This window comes from Alligator sinensis, unplaced genomic scaffold (genome assembly GCF_000455745.1).
Source record: "Alligator sinensis unplaced genomic scaffold, ASM45574v1 scaffold1438_1, whole genome shotgun sequence".
NCBI classification, from domain to species: domain Eukaryota; kingdom Metazoa; phylum Chordata; order Crocodylia; family Alligatoridae; genus Alligator; species Alligator sinensis.
Window position 1 is genome coordinate 642,033 of NW_005842773.1, and position 12,213 is coordinate 654,245.

A 12,213-nucleotide genomic window follows, 5' to 3' on the forward strand; every position below is an offset into this window, starting at 1 on the left:
TGTATTATCTTGATGTTTTCTTTTGTGCATTTTCTTGAGTTTTGCACTTGCTTAAGAAACTCCACTTTGTATTGCTCTATAACTTGACATAAGCGCTCGACCTTTCACTCCTTTGTATGCTGCATGTGTGAGGAAATGGGTGAGAGTGTGTTTGTGGAAAAACATCAGTTGTCGACTAACTGAAGAATGCAGACAGATAAAAGACCAAAACAAGAAGAATCCGCCCCAGAACAGCAAGAGAACAACGTCAATCAGCCTTCAAGGAGGAACACAGTGATAGCACAGCAAAACCCCAGAGGACTGAATGAATTGACAAGACTATGAAAGGTGGGGTGAGACATGTTGATTTGGGGTCTTGTTCTGCATATCATTCTAGAGCATCGGTTCACCTGACGAGATGGTCCAACAGAAGCCCAGCTCCCACTCATGATCAACTTAGCTGGCCACTAATTTGACTCAAGCACCAATGAGACTGGTAACATATACCAGTGCAGAACAGAAAAGTGGCGGAGGGGAGGTGCATGTGTGTGTGTGTATGTATATACTAAGTGCTTAATAAATGTGGCATCTTGCCTTGCCCCTTCTTACAAAGGTCTTGCTCTTTATTTTGAGCTAATTGGTTAACAATCCAGCCCGCAGGGTGTATTTTGCCCTACCATGACCTAAAGGGTGGTTACAAAGAAAATGGGCCTAGACCAGGGTGGGCAATTATTTGGGCTGGAGGGCCACTTAAGGAATTTTGGTGAGCTGTTGTGGACCAAGGATGGTGTGGGGAGAGCTATTAATCCTATCTGGCCCTGGGCCCCAGGCCTTCCCATGCTGCTGCCCAGTTGTGCTCCTTGTGAAACACTCCCCCTTTCAGGTAATCACAATCTTACTGCTTGTTACAATTCTATGAAAACATGAAAGAAAATATTTCATCACAGTCTAACCAGTTTGAGTAGTAAATATTCAAAAAAACAAAATAAATCAGTGTGCTCAGACTCCAGTCCCAAATACACTGGAACATTCATTTATAGGAAATGTAGCTCCAGTAATAGCTTTCAATTAATTAAACTGATAAACATAACATTTCCAGCTCAGTAGGCTTCTCTATTGCTTCTGTTTCTCATTATATTTCACTGTTTACAATATTTAACAATAGCTAAATCATTCATATTCTGAGACTGGAACCCATTCATACTTCATTCTCTTTAAGTCTTTTTTATATTCCTTCCTCTGACATTTTGATTTAACTTTTTAGAGCCTGTTGTTCCTCTGTTATTCCCAGTTCTGTATTGTGCCTCTGGAAACATCTGACATGGAAGGAAATATATTCCAGATTAAATGAGATTAGAATCATTAAAAATTCTTGACTAGGTATGTTTCCTGCACTTTTAAATGTTAAGGCCCAGATTCTATGCATCATTTTTACAGGCAGGGACCAATCTGATACAGAGTAAAAATGAAGAATCATCAGGGTTGCATCATCTTATATCTGCCAATTTATATCTGTCCAATGTCCCACAGGGGTGTTGCAATTCTCATAACTTGACATGACTCTGATACTATTTTGTGGTTTTCTGAAAGTTCCAGTTTCAAGATCCTTGCAATTATGTGAGAACCTCAGATTTCATTTCAGAAAAAAGTTTTGAATTCCCTCCAAGTTGACAGGGGAAAAAGCTTGAAAAATATTAATCCCAAAGCCACACGAAAGGAGGCGAATAAAAAGATCCCAGACCCATATCACTGCTTGCAGAATGGGTTTTTTAGTGGGGCTTTTCTGGTGCTTTTATCTAATAGCTGATTCAATCAGCCCTGCTGAAGTGCTTGATCTATGCAGATGCTGCAGAGCTGAGTCAAACTAATGCACTGCTGCTTCTGGTAAAGCGTGCTTTGGGATTTTATTTCCCCCCATGTCTATCAGCACCATTATTTTTAAATTGTTGCGCTTAACAATGCCTTGCATATGGAATCCTTCCTGGCCCGCAAGCCATTTTCTATTTGACAATTTTCTGACCCATTTGACTGAAGTGGGTCAAAGTTGCTAGGTCTGTTCTATGCCATCCTAAGAGTCTCCAACAGGCCAAGAAAATTCCCATGTGCCAATTAAGCTTTTGACCCTTTGCGTTTTGTGGACAAAGAGCTCTCCTCTTTTTAGAAAACAATTCTGTAAGTTATTTAAAAATGTTTGCTACAGGGAAAATAAATAGACATTGGTGTTCATGAGAGCTGCCATGAATGCCACAACAGGAATCAAACCAGAATCTAAGAGTCGAGTCTGCACAACCTTTTTTCTAAGTAAAAATTTTCATGTCCTGAGTCAAATCAGCCAAATCAATTCCAAATCTGTGAGTCATTCAAGAACCACATGTGGTCCCGCTACCAGCAAGTAACCTCCACCCCTACCTAGGGCTTCAGATGCTTCTAAATCCTGTGGCAGGAATCCTACATGCAGGCACAAGACCGGAGGCTTGGGGTTTGGATGCCCCCAAGTTTCATAGTTTGTAGGGTCAGAAGGGACCTGAGCAGATCATCAAGTCCGACCCCTGCCATGGCAGGAAAGAGTACTGGGGTCAAACGACCCCAGCAAGGTGTTCATCTAGCCTCCTCTTAAAGACCCCCAGCGTAGGAGCCAGCACCACTTCGCTTGAAAGTTGGTTCCAGATCCTAGCCGCCCAGACTGTGAAGTAGTGCCTCCTGATATCTAGTCTGAATCTACCCTCTGCCAGCTTGTGAACATTATTTGTTGTCACTCCTGGCAGTGCTCAGGGAAACAGGAACTCCCCCAATGCCTGCTGGTCCCCTCTGATTAGTTTGTAACAGGCCACTAGATCCCCCCCTCAGCCTTCTCTTGTGGAGGCTGAACAGGTTCAGGTCCTTTAGCCACGCCTCATAGGGCCTACCCTGCTGGCCCCTGATCATGTGAGTGACCCTCCTCTGGACCCTCTCAATGCTGTCCACATCCCTCCTGAAGTGCTGCGCTCAGAACTGGACGCAGTACTCCAACTGCGGCCTGACCAGTGTCACATAGAGGGGGAGGATCACCTCCTTGGACCTGCTGGAGATGCATCTGTGGATGCATGACAAGGTGCGGTTGGCCTTCCTGACCGTGTCCCCACACTGTCGGTCCATGTTCATTTTGGCATCAATGACTCCAAGATCCTTTTCTGCCTCTGCACTGGCGAGAAGGGAGTTCCCCAGCCTGTAGGTATGCTGCTGGTTTTTCCTCCCCAGGTGCAGCACCTTGCACTTGTCAGTGTTGACACCCATCCTGTTCTCATCTGCCCACCCCTGTAACCTGTCTAGGTCCAATTGCAGACTATTCCTCCCTTCTAGCATGCCCACATCCCCCCACATCTCCACCACCACTCTCTGGGTGTGGCCCTCCAGCCAGTTAGCGACCTATTTGACTGTGTAGGTGTCGACGTCACAGTCCCCTATTTTTTTAATGAGAATGGGTTGAGAGACAGTGTCAAAGGCCTTCCTGAAGTCCAGAAAGACTACATCCACTGCTACCCCTGTGTCTAAGGATTTTGTGACCTGGTCATAGAAGGCCACCAGGTTGGTCTGTCCCTAATGAACCCGTGTTGGTTGCCCCTAAGCATAATCTCCCCTGCTGGCCCCTTGTGGACATGTGCCAGGATAATTCTCTTAAAAAGCTTACCCAGGATCAAAGTAAGACTAACTGGCCTATAGTTCCCTGGGTCCTCCTTCCTCCCTTTTTTGAAAATGGGAACCACATTGGCCCTTTTCCGGTCCTCTGGCACCACACCAGAGGACCACAAGTGCTCGTAAAGCTGTGCCAGGGGTCCCACAATGACTTCTGCTAATTCCCTCAGCACTCTGGGGTGGAGATCATCAGGACCAGCTGATTTAAGTATGTCCAGTCCCTCCAGAAGTTCCCTGACTAGATCCTCACTGACCCTAGATCCTCACTTGCTCTCAACTGCATGGCTGCAGGAACAAGCTAGGGAGGAGTCTCCCATTTCCATCAAGTCAGCATATAGCCAAGATCTTCCCACTGGGAGTGAAAGTTGGAAGCTAACTATACATTATCTCAATCGGGGTACTGCCACCTGCCAAAAAAGTAGTTTTCCCCTGCAACTAGTAAAATCACCTTAGTAGTCATGGTGTCTCTCCTGCCCCGAGCTAAAAAGCCAGATTTTATAGATAGTGGCTGTAAGACACTTGCATCATCTGTGGGTTGGGCACAGAGAGGGACACAAAACTTACAGTAACCAGCTACTTACATCTTCTCTGATGTGGTGGACTTTTCATTTTTTTAATTGCAATTTAATTTTAAATTAAAAAAATACTCTTGACTGAAAGGAAGTCTAGGCAATGTGGCTTTTCTTCCCCTAGAGGAAATAAAATGCTGTGGTTAAAGGTGGCAAAATCCCAGCTCCTTCCTTTCTCCTCTTTCAAACAATAGGGGTTCAACAGCTCTCATTACAAGATGTATGCCAACCCACCTCATCAATTTCCAGGAGCTCAGTTTAATCACCTTATCAGAAAAACCCTAACTAGGGAGCAAGCTGGCAGCACTGAAATCAAAATATGAATGTGCTGAAGCATGACGAATGCTTAGATTATAATGAGCCACCAACCTTCAATACATAATCCAATAAATATAAACAAACATTAGCTATGGTGAGATGTTCAAATATGTGTACCAAAGAGTCAGTTGGGGACAGGGGGGTAATTTTCAATATACACTAATTCTACCTGCAGGGAAATAAAATCCAACAATGTGAGGTCTAGTCAAGCTTATTTAAATGTCAACATTGATTTGTTACAGCATTTTTTTTTTTTTTACTTTTTCACTGAGTAAACTGACCTTCCAGGTGATTAAATTGAAATAACTGAAGTAGAGGGATTTTTTAAATAAATTATATCCTGGTAAAAGTGAAATAATTATTCTAGTCTGCTCATAGAATGGGTGCAGAGGCACCAACATTGAAAGCATATCTTTCTGTCTCATCACAGCAGGTGCATAGCCTTGAAGACTGATTTCTTACTGGGCAAACAAGTGATGTGGAATCAGGTTATTTTCTTAGTGTACTGTGTTTTGTTTACACTGTGTATGCTAATCCTTGAACAAATGTGGTCATAAACACACCTCTTTCAGGAAGCTGTGCCAAAACTCTGATACCCAGGAAGCATCTCTGTCCAAAAGAAGAACTCATTAGAGAACTGAATAAACAAGTAAGCCATGTTGTTTGTGAATCTCCAGGACTATTCATAGTACAATAATGTCATTTTTGTCCTCTAGGAAAGAATCTTGTACCCCTTCTCCTTGTAGAGGGCTATGATCAAGCATATATTCTTCCTGTTGCTTTACTCCACCAACACAGCCATCTTTAAGGTGTTTGTCATGACAGCTCCTATTTGTTAAAAGGAATGGAACTCAAAAAAAACATCCTTCCTAACCTCACAAGGAAATTATTGCTAAACACCAGAAGGTATCTCCTTCTCTATTTGAATATAAAATATAGTTTTATTTGTTTAGTTCAAGAATGGAATTTTCCTAGTCTTTTCCACTTCTGCTGTTGCCAGAAGGAGCTTGTTTTTGATGCATGTCTGAAGCACTTTTTCAAAACAAATATGCTAGTTAGATTTACATGTTAGTAGTATTACATAGTAATATTGCTATTCATGAGCTGTTGTGATACAATGTCATGTGTCAACAATTAAAAAAAAAAAGTCACAGAGAGTGTGCTTTTCTTTCAACAATGTTTAAAGGGCTTAATTGGAATTAAGAAAACAATAGTATTCCTACAGCTACTCTGTGTATGCTTTTCAGAGTTTGTATTCAAAATCTTTGCTAGCAACCTCATGCCTGACCATCTGCTACAGATTTAAAGATGGTAGCAATAAACTTCTACTCACAACACCACCATCCCAATAAGCATACAGATATCACCCTTTAGGTCAGGGGTTCTCAATCCCCAGGCCATGGCGAGTTGGCTGCCAGTCCACAGCACGGTCGGCTGCTGGACCAGATGTGGCCATGGACCAGCAAACTGCAGCCCCCCCTCAAAGCCGGGCAGAGAGGCTGCAGCTCCTTCCACAGGGCCCACAGCAGTGCAGGGCTTGGCCCTCGCCCCCACCCCAGGAGTGGGAGTATCCTTACCTGTCATCCAGCTGGAAATTCCATCCGCGTTCAGCTGCAACAGCTAGGCTGCAGTTTGCCAGGCTGCAGCCACTTACGGGACACAGTTTGCCAAGCCACTGCATAAAAATTTGGGAACCCCTGATTTAGGTTATTAGAGTGGGGAGTCAACCCATATTGCAATGTTAACCTGAACCATGAGATCATGTCAAATGAAAATCCCTAATTAAACTATAGAGCAAAACTATCAGTTAGTTAAAATGTATTCAAGAGTCTGGTTGTAATGACAGGTGGTATAAGTAATAGAAAAGGTTGGAGGAAAATTAACCCCCACATTTTCCTTTGTTTCCGAAGTGTAATTCTTTGTGAAGGAAGGAAAAAGAAGAATTTGCATTCTCAGAAAAATTGAGAACCTGAACAGATCACCCGTTTTTCCAAAGTGGAAGTTTCAAGGCAAGTTTTGCATGAGTCAGATAAAGAATCAAGAAAACATACTGTACTACGTGTGCACACTGTTTAGCCCAATGGTTCTCTGTACTGCAAATAATTAAATAACTGCTATTTTTCAGATGCCAGTTGACACCTCCTAGATAAAGATAATAAGAAAAAAAAAAGTAGAGGAAACCCATCTAATCACTACCCAAACACACAAGAGAAACAAAAGTACTCTCTCATAAAAACTGTTCTTATCATTTAATGACATCCAGTTTGACAGAAGTTGAACTCGATGCTGATTTTTTAAAAAGGCTTAGGTTGTAAAAGTGCCTACAATGTGTGCTAAATCCAAAGCCATCTCCATTTGGTGGTTGACTCTAGAGCTGTGACAGTCCTGTAAAAACAGTACAATGAATTGGGGCAGGGGGAAATGTTTTATTCCTAAGTTTGTAGTTAAAGATAACCAGACCAGATAGACCAGATCTTTTAAACTAGATCAGGGTGAAATAGGTTCATAACTGGTATTTTCCACATACTACTATGATGCTGAACAGGGCATATAGGATCTGGCTTCTTGTGTCCTATAGTTTCTCTAAGAAATTCCTTGCCCATGTGGTGGCACAGACCCTACTGAATAAGTTCATTTAATAATATTAGTTGTAAGGCTGGCTTACCCAGAACTTACTTTTCTTACTACCTGGGATCTTAAAATCTTTTAAGTCTAAATCCTGTTTTTCTTCTGAATATTAAGACTAATAAAGCGGGATGGACTTAGTACTGGCTTCCACCCAGTAGGTGTCAAAATGATGTACATTTTGGCAAGATGGTTGTCACTATGCAGTGACAGTTTCAATGTTAACATTATATGATCATTCAGAAAGTACAGAGAACTCCCTTTGGCTTTAATGGGTGTTTTATGCATATATCAACAGAAAGACATCTTTCTAACATTTCATTTTCAAATATTTTGCACAGTTTGTACCAGCCAATAAATGTTTTTCATGACATGAACCTTTAGGATGTCACATAAGAAAATGGCCATTATATTTTTTAAGTGCTAATATGATGCATTCATTTTTATTACAGATTTTAAAGGAGTATGGGGCAGATATAAGGTAATATTCACCGATATGAAATGCAGCTCTGCATTTTTTTAATCTTCACTGATAGATAAAATTATAGAGTGCCAGACTGAACATTGAGGGTGCAACTAGAACAAGACTGCACTAAGTATTGTGTGCAGCATCAGTAAACTTAGGCTTTTGTTTAGTGCACTGCACATTTATATTTTTAAGACTTCTCATCTGCAGAAACTATAATCACTTCATTCTTCGAGCTGCTCTAACCCATTAGAGAGGAGGACTGCTCTCTCAAGAACTGTTTTTCTTTATTTAAAAAAATATATATTTTATCTGGAAATAATTAATCCTGTTTTTCAAGTGTGGAAACATAATCAGGTCTCTTTTACATACTTAGATGAGGGAAAAGAAAGATGGCTGCCTCCATGAGCAATAGCTGTACCTTAAGACTCCTTCACTTAAGAAGTTACTATTCCAACAACCATGCATTTAATTCATAGGCTATTAGATATTTCTCAGGGATTTCTAGAAAGGATGATGATGAAGATAATCAAAGATATGCCTAACTGAAAAAAGCATTGAAAATTGTGCTTCCCATATAGAAATTCTAGCTTTTGATCATGGACAGATTAATCTCAGCATAGATCAGCGATGATAAATGATTGCTTGACAAACAACAAAAAAGGAACGTTAGATTAAATGCTTAGAATACATTAACTCTGAAGGGTCTGTTTCAAGAGAAGTGCCTTTGTTTTTCAGACAATGAGTGGGAGATTCACTTGCTTTTAAATGTTTCTAGGATCCCCTGGGCAGCAATATTCACAAGAAAACTACAAGAAGAAAGTCCTGAAACAAACAGTACAAGTTGAAATTTCTCTGTAAATATAGAGTAAACCACAGAGAAAACTACAATAGATGAGAATATCAACATTCAAAAATGGCAACACACTGATCTCTACTACAGTAAAAAAGCTATTTAGAGACATGGAATAAAAGTCATTATGCAATATCCAAACAAGCTACTTCCAAAAGAGAGATGGCAACTATTTTTTAAATTGCAAAGGAACAGGTTAAATTCTGGATTGTTAAAAAGTAGAATTTAAAGTCAATGTTAATTTCAGTTTCTCAAATTAAGGATTACCTTTTGTTAAAGATATTAATCTCATTCACAAAGGATTACATGGATATCTGTATGTTATAAAGTTATTCTTGCTGAAATAATATTTGTGCTACTGAAATAGTGTCTCATCTCAGAACCATAAGATAGAAAATTTGAAAGATGTTACTGGCTCCCTTTTATTGTTGCAGAGATTTCCAAGGAGCAGGGATTGTTCCTGCTAAGAAGTATGTAGTATACTTTATCCATCCTGCAACCCCTACATTTTAAAACTAAATATTTTTTCCTCCAAGAAGAAGCTTTTGTTATAGATTAAAAAAAGATATAGACACCCAATTGTAGAATCCTCTCATTTGCCATTTTGAAGTATAAGAACAACATGATGCTGCCACCTAGTGAACTATGCAAAAGTGGTCAGTGTACTGAGGCATGTACCCAGTACTGATCAAAATATTTTCCACCTCAAACAGACAAGCATAGATAAAAAAAAATCTAGAATAAAAAAAAATGTGTCTAGAAACATGGTCATTTTAGATATAGTTTAGCTATTTAAATGGGTTTAAATACACATCGTTGGCTCTTCTTTTAAATTTTAGTTGACAAAAGACAGCATTTTGTGAAGAACAAATACTTGCTTAACAATGCTAGCATACCTGCAGCTGATGCCCATTGATCAACTGCATAGCCAAGTATTTGGAGGCTTTCTGAATTGTTCCTATTCAGAAGGGACATTGGTTATATGAGGTAGACATTTCATTGGTGCCTTCCTGTTTGCTTGCAAAGGATACACACAAAGTCCTTCTACCTAATAGCAAACTGGATCTAACAACAAGAGTCAGTCTTCTTGTTCCCTATCCCAAAGGTGTCTTTCCAGTCAGTACTCTGTCCAAAAGAAGGTCTTTCTTTCTCTGTTGACTTCCTCTGAGAGCAGAAAGCAAGGTAAATACATACCTTATAGTAGACCGGGGTGGGCATAACACGGCTTACGGGCTGGATGCAGCCCATTAGGCCATTCTATCTGGCCCGCGGGGCCTCTAAAAACATTTAGAAAATTAATTTTTATCTGCCCCTGGCTGCCTGTCATGGGGCCCTCAATGTCTTGCCAAAACTCAGTAAGCAGCCCTCTGCCCAAAATAATTGCCTGCCCTTGTAGTAGACTAACTAAATAAGATAAATAGAGAGCATGAGTTTTTATGAACTCAAAAAACATATGGAAGGACAAGCATAGAGCTGTGTATAAAGTGGCATAAGTGATTTCAATACAAAAGGTGGAAAAGAAGGAGAGAGGGGCAGTACTGGGATAGGTATACAAACAAAGAACCCATAGGCACAAAGGGATCACAAAAGCTAGTCCAGGTAATGGGATAAAAATCCGTAGTCCCTCTTTAAACCACACTTAACACAATGCAGTCTATGGATGATTGCTTGTTCAACAATTTCCCATTAAAATGTTGCTGCCTGAGAACAGCAATCCTAAGGTCAGCAATTTAATGCTGAGGGAAGTTGTAGTGTTCTACCACAGACTCTTTCTGCAGCTGATGTCAGATCATCAGGGATCCTGGTTTTCTCTGATAAAAAAAAATTTGGATTAAAAAAAGTAACCCAAAATCTACATTTTTCCGTGATCAAAATGAAACACCACTATATATATAGCTATATATCAGTGGTGTTTCATTTTAATCCCAGAAAAAATTGGATATTAGGTTACTTTTCTTAATCTGAAAATTAGGGATTTTTTCTTTTTGTCAGAGAAAACCAGGATCCCTGCAGATCAGTGTTCATTCATTCTTACATGTAGAGATTGTACCATCTGTCTTCTTTTGTATCAGATGTCCATATCTTTATCTTTGTGCATTTTGGTGTTTTTGTGGATTCAGGAGCTCTTGGCTGTCAGACACATTACCAGGGATCACTGTGTGGAAGTGGCTCTCTTCAATCCACACCATTTGTGGAGAAAGCTGGTGGCATGAAAGTAGCTGTGGCAGTCAGTTGGTTTCCAATAAAGTGTGGTGATGATATAACTATTGCAAACCTTCACTGTAGTGTCTAGGAAATTAATCTACTGGATGGAGTATTCCAGAGTTAGTTTGGTGGAGGGGTGGAAGTTATTAAAGTCCTAGTGAAATTTCTCTAGATATGGCTTCCCTTGGGTCTATCTCATGAAGATGTTATTGATGCACCTGAGATATACCGAGGGGATGAGAGGAGTTGAGGTGAATGAAATGCATGTCCTGCTTTGAAGATGATTGTCAATTCCTTTCATGATAGCCAAACTTACCCTTGGCCCCCAAATGTCACTTTTGCTCTATCTGGTTTGACCTTCAGCCAGCTCATTCTTTTCCAAACCGCTTAGTCAATCAGAGACAACATATCACTAAGGTTTGAAGAAAAACCAGAGGTATGTTTCATATAGAGCTTGATGGCAGGTATAAACCAGATCGAGACCTTTCATTGGAGCTCCCAAATCTGAAAGAGTCATGTATGAGGACAAAGTGGGAAGTTGTAATGGAAATATAAACTATTTTCTCATTGGGGATAATGTTCTTTACAGTTTTTTCTTAGAGAGACACACACACACACACACACACACACACACACACACTACTACTCATTCTCTCCATTTACTCTTTGGTTCCTTTCATGCATGCACCAACAGTTGCCACCAAATTCATTCTACAGCCCCTGCGTTTTTAAGTAAACCCATCTCATCACTGTGGCTCAGCTTTTACTCAGGCCTTTTACTCTGGCAGTGGCTTCTATTACAAGTATCACTAAACAAAGAGACATTTAACTGCTTTCTCATTGCTTGAATTGAAGGTGGCTTGTAGGCCTATCAGGTTTAAAGAGATCAGTGTTTCCCCATACATCCAAAACACATTGGTTGACTAGCATCAACCCTTTAGCATTCTTCTATCCTGAGAGTATACGGATATAATTTTTTGTAGGAGTCCTATGTATGTGTATATGTGATTTCTAGCAAAAGATAAGTTAGTATCTGGGCTGGGATGTCATCAAGCTCTAAATGAAACACACCTCTGGTTCTTCTTCAAACCTCAGTGATATATTGTCTCTGACTAGCTAAGTGGTTTGGAAAAAAATGGGTCGGTTGAAGATCAAACCAGATAGAGCAGAAGTGACATTTGGGGGTTGAGGGTAAGCTTGGCTACCATGTAAGGAATTGACAATAATCTCCAAAGTGGGACATGCATTTCATTCACCTCTGAACTCTGATGCACCCACCAGGACTCAGAAGTTTCATACAACCCATAGTTTCATACTTGAAACTATGGGATAAAAACATATAGGTCTGTTATAGTCTATGTGCTATCAAAGAATGCAATTTTTAAGTATCTTCTTGTTCAATTTAACCAGTTAGTTGTAATGTCAACATAAGTTAAGAGCTATAGAAAATTTCTTGCAACAACAAAAGATTCTGCATAGCAGTTCTCATCCTTACGGCTTTTTTTTTTTTTTTTTTTTTTTTTTTT